The sequence below is a fragment of the Otolemur garnettii genome, unplaced genomic scaffold (assembly GCF_000181295.1).
Source record: "Otolemur garnettii isolate 467f Iridium unplaced genomic scaffold, OtoGar3 scaffold00017, whole genome shotgun sequence".
NCBI classification, from domain to species: Eukaryota; Metazoa; Chordata; class Mammalia; order Primates; family Galagidae; genus Otolemur; species Otolemur garnettii.
In genome coordinates this window covers 21155631-21162943 of record NW_003852412.1, presented here as the reverse complement: position 1 = coordinate 21162943, position 7313 = coordinate 21155631, and the positions used below count along the sequence as shown (strand labels likewise).

The window sequence follows — 7313 nt, the reverse complement described above, 5'->3', positions numbered from 1 at the left end:
GTCCCTCAGACGATTGGAGGGCTGGACTGCAGGCCCTGGGATGAGTTGGCTGCTAAGCAGGACAGGCAGCAGCAGCAAAAACACCTGGCAGGCCAGATAAATCTCCTAGGCCGGCTGCATGTGGCCCACAGGACGTAGTTTGATGATGCCTGATTAAGATGAATCAAGTGCTTTAAAAATGTCCAAACTCCTTGATCCAGTATTTTTAATTTCTATGCATTTTCCTAAGAACATAATAAACTAAAGGAAAAATTTATGCATGTATTATTCCCAGAAGCTTTACTTTAAATACAAATATAATTATTTATTATTTATCATACAAGATATACAATAACCAAAAATTCATTTAGCACTGCCAATAAAAGTGATATATATCTATGATAGACCATTATATTTATGAGTTTTAACAAGCAATAACTGCCTTAAGTGCTCACAATAACTCCATAAGATACTTTCTTTATCTCATTTCAAGTATGAAGAAACTGAACATCAAGCAGACTAACTGCTAAGCAGAGAGTTATAAGGCTATGGTTAATCTCTGCTGGTTGCTCAGAAAGAATCTGTTCTCTTGTCTCCTTTATTAACAGAAATCCAGTTTTATAGGGGTCAAAATGTGCTCAGATGAAAATATTAAGCTTCTTAACTAACACAATTGAGGCTGTCAATATACCTATCTATGGTCAATGCAATTTAAGCAGAAATTGCTATTATAAAGGAAGACTTAACTGGCATGAGCCTGTTCTGTCTTTGGTCTTCATCTTTCCACTCTTTTTCTGTTTTTAAATGAGCAATGAAGGGACTCAGCACTGTCAACATGCCTCAGGGCAGCTGACAATAAAAGTGATAATTTGGACTAGTATGAAGTCACTACCACTCCCTTTCCCCAGTTCAGCATGATATGATCAGAGAAGCTAACAGCCCACAGCTGCTCCCAATAAAGGGAAAAATAAGATGAAAACATATATCCATATTCAGAAAGTTTACAGGAATGTCAGGGAGACTGACTTCTGTCTTGCCTACTTTGGAGTGTTGATGACACTCAGCATACTCTAGATGCCTGGGGGTTCCTGAGAACAAAATAAAAATAAAAGGAGTTGGATGATGGGCTGCTACTCCAGAGAACTCAAACAGTACACCCAGACACGTATCCAAGGAAACAAAATACTATTATAAATTCCTGAAAAAGAAACAGGCAAATTTCTTTAATTAAATATTTATATGCACAAGTCCAGAGAAATCATAGATAAGGTCAGAGAGTCCCCCAAAATCTCTAGGTTGTTTGATTGGTAAAGATCCTCCCATGTACTAACCCAGTCTATAAAGACTTGGAAAGATGGCTAATTTTTTTAAATGTTCAGACAGCAACACAAAGTGTTAACACACAAAAACATAAGAAAATATGGCCCAAACAAAAGATAATTAAATATCCAGAAACCAATGAATTATCTGATAAAGAGCCTGAAATACTCATAATTTAAAATGCTCAAAAAGTTCAGGAAAAGAATATACAAACAAAGGAGTAGTTCAAAAAGAGAATCTATCTATCTATATATAATTTTTTTTTTTTTTTTGCAGTTTTTGGACTGGGCCAGGTTTGAACCCACCACCTCTCGTATATGGGGCTGGCACCCTACTCCTTTGAGCCACAGATGCCACCCTCTATCTATATTTTTAAACACCAAAAATATTTTGGAAATGAGGAATCCAATAACTGAAATAAAAACATTACTGGAGAGGTTCAACAGCACACTTGGTCAAGAAGAAAGAATCAGCAAATTTCAAAGCAGGCAGTTTAAAATCAACCAGTCAATGGAACAAACAGAAAAAAATAATTAAAAAAAAAGTTAAGAATGCCTTTTGCTATGGAATACTATAAAATAAACTAATATACACGTTATGGTAGTCCCAAAAGGAGAAGAGAGACAAAGAAAGGGAAAGAATCATATTTTAAAAAATAAGTCCCCCAAATTTGCCTAATCTGGGGAAGGAAATAGATATCCACATTAAAGAAACCCTGTAGTTTTCCAATACAGCAAACACAAAGAAGACCAAACCAACACACATTATAATCAAAGTACCAAAATTCAAAGAGAGAATTTTGAAAGCAGCAAGAGAAAAGCAACTTGTTACATACAAAGGAATCTCACTAAGACTATCAATAGATTTCCAGCTATAATCTTTCAGGCCAGAAGGGAATGGGATGATATAGTCAAGGTGCTAGGATCTCGAGGCTTGGACCTGGTTCACAGTGACATGGCTAAACATACCTAGAAGATCAGGCTTCTTGGTAAATATGGAACCTGCTATGGTGCCTCCCTCCAGAAAATAGTGAAGAAAATTGAAATCATGTAGCACAACAAATTCACTTGCTCCTTCTGTGGTAAAACTAAGATGAAAAGGCAATCTATGAGGATCTAGGACTGTGGTCCTTACATGAAAATAATAGCTGGTGGTGCCTGGACCTATAATACCACTCCTGCTGTCACAGTAAAATCTGCTATCAGAAGACTGAAGGGATTGAAAGACCACTAAAAGCTCCACCTTTTCAGATGTCACTGGCCTATAATAAATGGCATAATTGGTAACAGAAAAAAATCAACCAAGCCTGCCAATCGAGAATACTATATCTGGCAAAACTATCCTTAAGAAATGAAGGTAAGATAAAGACTTTCACAGATAAACAGAATCTGAGGGAGTTATGACCACTAGACAAGCTTTCCAAAAAATGCTAAGTTGAAATGAAAGGATGCTAAGCGGCAGCATAAAAGTATATGAAAGCTCACAGATAAAGGTAAAATATAGAGAAATACATAATATTATAATTTGGAAATATTGTTTATTCTCATCAGAGTTAGAAATAAAAGTATTTTAAGAAATCCAAAAATATAAACATATTAGTGAATACACAATAAAAAGATGAAATTTATGACATCAAAAACACAAAAAGTATGAAGAGAACTAAAAGTCTATAGTTTTTGTGTATATAAAAATGAGAGTAAGTTGGCATCACCTAAAAACAAGTCATCATAAGATATTCTATGTAAGATCATGGTAACACATACATAATAAACCCTATAAAGATACAATAAATGAGAAAAAAATTAAAACAAGTCATTACAAAAATAGATAAATTAAAACATCAAGAAAGACAGCAAAGGAAGAAAAGTGAGACAAAAAAGCTACTATAGAGGACTCCAAGAGCCAGATGACCTCTATGCAAGATGATTTACAGCTGGGGGTGGACCCTTGGGCAATTCATCCGCAGGTGTTCATTGCAGAGAAAGAGCCTGAGTACATGGGGAAAAAGAATAAACCAAACCAAAGTTATGGGGGTGAATAGTGAAGATTAGAATAGTCTTGAACAAAATAAAAAAATAAAAAAAAAAAAAACAATAGAGAAGTGGTGGAGGCAAGATGGTTGACTGAAGCCAGCTTTCCACAGAGGCTCTCACCCAGAAGAAGAGTTAAAGAACAGAAGTTCAGCAAGTAAGCTGATGGTTTAAAGCTGAGCCAAGAGGAAGAAGGTTGAAGAACGCAGATCGACCCTGATGAGGTGAGTTGCAACCCCAAGGAAACAAACAATAGATACAAAATCCATCACCAAGCAGATGGGAGTCCCCTCCCCCATGAGAACACCTCGCAGTATACTCTGTATGTATAAAGAAGTGAGCAGAATTGAGATCCCCTCCTATTTTATCCCATGGAAGAGACCCTCTAAAAACCTGAACTCCTTCCCTAGAGAGGACTTACGAATGTGCCATGGCACATTCCCGCCAGGCATAAAACTGTATATATTATCTACCTGCAATTCTGAACTCCCAGCACTCCCCTCCACACTTGAATTAAGGTCTGGAGGCCTGTCCCCCATGGAGTCCAGATTCTTGGGCATTTTCTCAAGATGTGTGAACAGGGCATGAGGTGTAGCTGATCTGTACTGATTCTGTGGCACAAGAGTAAGGAGAAGACAGTGAACTGAGGGAACCATACAGGAGAGGGAGAGGCAGTGGCCCACAGCACCGAGCAGCAACAGCTGCAGCAGTGGGAACAATAGGGCTCACACCCCTGGGGATATTTTAGAGAGATACTCCCTACCTTTCTGCACAACCAGAGAAGGCTGGGTATCTTCTCTGGTAGCAGCCACTGGTGGAACATATCTGGGACAAAATGCAGGGCTCATGAGTAAAGGGTATGTCTAAGGTGATACCTGGCTGGGTGAAGCACTGCGGAGATGTGCAAAGAGATGGCATACTACCAGAGCAGGGCTGAACTAGAAAGACTGCTTTAGTGAGCCCAAGCAGCACCTGGCCCTCAGGGGAGCATAACTGAGTGTGAGCTCTAACCATGCCTGCCACAACACAGACTGCAGCCCAGACAGAACACCAGCTCTAGGCAGTGGCACAGAAATGGGGCTGAGTCACAGTTTCTGTGAACTCAAACAGCATTTGATCCTCAGGGGAAGATAGCTGGGACAGAAACAAATTCTGTGAAATTGTTCTGTTCTGTCAGCAACGTCAATCAGGGGCAGGGCTGGAACTGAGTGAACCGCCCCAGCCTCCATTATGCACCCCAGGTTGTTAGGCCTCACCTACCCCTGCTAGATAATGGCAGAGAACAACAGCCTGGCTGAGGAGACATAAATCTCCCTGTGACTCAGGCAGGTGCAAACCCCTGGAGATCTGCTCATTGGAAGCAACTGGGTCACAGCCATGCAGGGTTACCAGTGACTGGGTGTCACAGAGGTGCAAGGTGGGAAAGGAGCATCACCATCCCAGAATAATTTATTTGCTGGGTGGGTCCTTCTGACCTCACAGAGCACCGGACCAAGTCATACTTGAGCTGCCAGCAGACCCCTGCTATCTAGTTGCCGGAGAACTTTTGAACTGTCCCACCTGAGACCAGTACTGACTGGGACAATTGATTTGGACGTCTTGAACTGGGCTAATCACCTGAGGACCATCCAAAGTGGTACCCTGGGTGTGTGGTTGTGGGAAGGTTTGATTTTCCTTTTCCATTTGTTGCATGTGGGGGGCAGGGTGACTTAATTGCTGGTACTTCTCCACAGCGGAGACTTCAACCCAGAGTAACTAATTCATTAGGGTAGGACAGAGACCAGCTGAAAACAAGACAGAGCCACTTAGCCCCACCACACCAAGTAAGTCCCAGGGTCTCAGGCTGTAGCACTGTACTAGCAAACCTCTAGGGGAAAAGGTATAGACACCAGTCCCAACTCTTGGGGAAAGGGCTGGTTAATCACTACTCCAGGAGCCCCCAACCCAACTTCACTTTATCTGCTCATATAGCCAAATGTTGTAAAGTAATCATGGGGCAGAATTGGTGGAAAAACTCCAGTAACATGAATAATCAGAGTAGATCAACTCCCCCAAGGAACAACATAGCGAACACACCAGACGATCCCATTCATAAACAGATTGCTGAGATGTCAGATTGAATTCAGACTTTGGATTGCCAATAAGATTAATAGAATGGAGGTAAAGTTGGAATTAGAAATTCAAGGAGGATTTCAAAAGTTGTCTCAAGAATTTAATGAATTCAAAGACAAAATCACCAAAGATTTTGACACATTGAGACAAGAATTTACAGCCCTCAAAGATGTGAGAAATACAGTAGAATCCCTAACAGAATGGAGCAGGCAGAAGAAAGGATTTCTGACATTGAAGACAAAGCTTTTGAACACCCCCAAATACTCATAGAGTTAAGAGAAGTGAAGAGTGAAAATGGATCATTCTCTTAGAAAACTCTGGGATAATTTGAAGAAAACTAATATTTGTCTTATAGGAATTCCTGAAGGTGACAAGGTGGCTTCAAAAGGCACAGAGGCACTTCTTCATGAGATAATGAAAGAGAACTTTCGAGACATGCCAAGAGATTGTGAAATTCGGCTAGCAGATGATTTCAGAACTCCAGCATGATTCAACCTGAATAAGACATCTCCTAGACACATTATAATTAACTTTGCCAATGTTAAAATGAAGGAAAAATTCTGCAGGTGGCCTGACATAAGAAAATCATAACCGACAAGGGGAAGAATATTAGAATGACTGCAGATCTCCCTGCTGAAACTTTTCAAGCTAGAAGAGGGTGGGCATCAACTTTTAATCTCCTAAAACAAAATAACTTTCATCCCAGGATTCTATATCCAGCTAAACTGAGTTTCACTTATGATGGAGAAATTAAATACTTTAATGACATTCACATGTTGAAGAAAGTTGCCATAACTAAACCAGCTCTCCAGGATATTCATAGACCTACCCACCATAATGACCAGCTCAATCCTCCACCACAAAAGGAAACTCACTCAGAAACTTTTGATCAAATCCTAAGTTCCACAGTGGCAAAAGGATTAAAAATGTCCACTGGACTTTTGAAAAACTCGACACCCAAAATGCTATCAGGTTTATCAATATATACAATTAATGGGAATGGTTTAAATTGTCCTTTAAAGAAGCACAGGTTGGCTGACTGGATATAAAAACTCAGGCCAGTTATATGCTGCATACAAGAATTTCATCTTACCTTAAAAGGTAAATATAGACTTATAGACTCAGGGTGAAGGGATGGACATCTATATTTCAAGCAAATGGAAATCAGAAAAAAGCAGGTGTTCCAATTTTATTCGCAGATACAGTAGGCTTTAAACCAACAAAAGTAAGGAAAAATAAGGATGATCACTTCATATTTGTTAAGGGCAATACTCAATATGATGAAATTTCAATTATTAACATTTATGCACCCAACCAGAATGTACCTCAATTTATAAGGGAGACCCTAACAGACATGAACAACTTGATTTCCTCCAGCACCACAATAGTCAGAAATTTTAACATTCCTTTGGCAGTGTTGGATAGATACGCCAAAAAGAAGCTAAGCAAAGAAATTTTTGACTTAAACTTAACCATTCAACAATTGGATTTAATAGACATCTACAAAACATTTCATCCTAAAAAAACTAAGTACACATTCTTCTCATCAGCCCATGTATACTCCAAAATTTATCACATCTTAGGTCACGAGTCCAACCACAGCAACTTTAAAAGAATAGAAATTATTTTTTACATCTTCTTGGACCATCATGGAATAAAAGTTGAACTCAGTAACAACAGGAATCTGCATATATATATAAAAACATGGAAGCTAAATAACCTTATCCTGAATGATAGCTGGGTCATAGACAAGATTAGGAAGGAAATTACCAAATTTTTGGAACAAAGTGATAATGAAGACACGAATTATCAGAACCTCTGGGATACTGCAAAGGCAGTCCTAAGAGGGAAATTTATAGCACTGCAAGCCTT

General features: G+C 39.2%; 1 pseudogene; it reads left to right on the top strand.

Moving 5' to 3' along the window:
• Nucleotides 1-2253: 2253 nt before the first annotated feature.
• On the top strand, nt 2254-2532 carry LOC111723923 (annotated as a pseudogene).
• The last annotated feature ends 4781 nt before the right edge of the window (nt 2533-7313 follow it).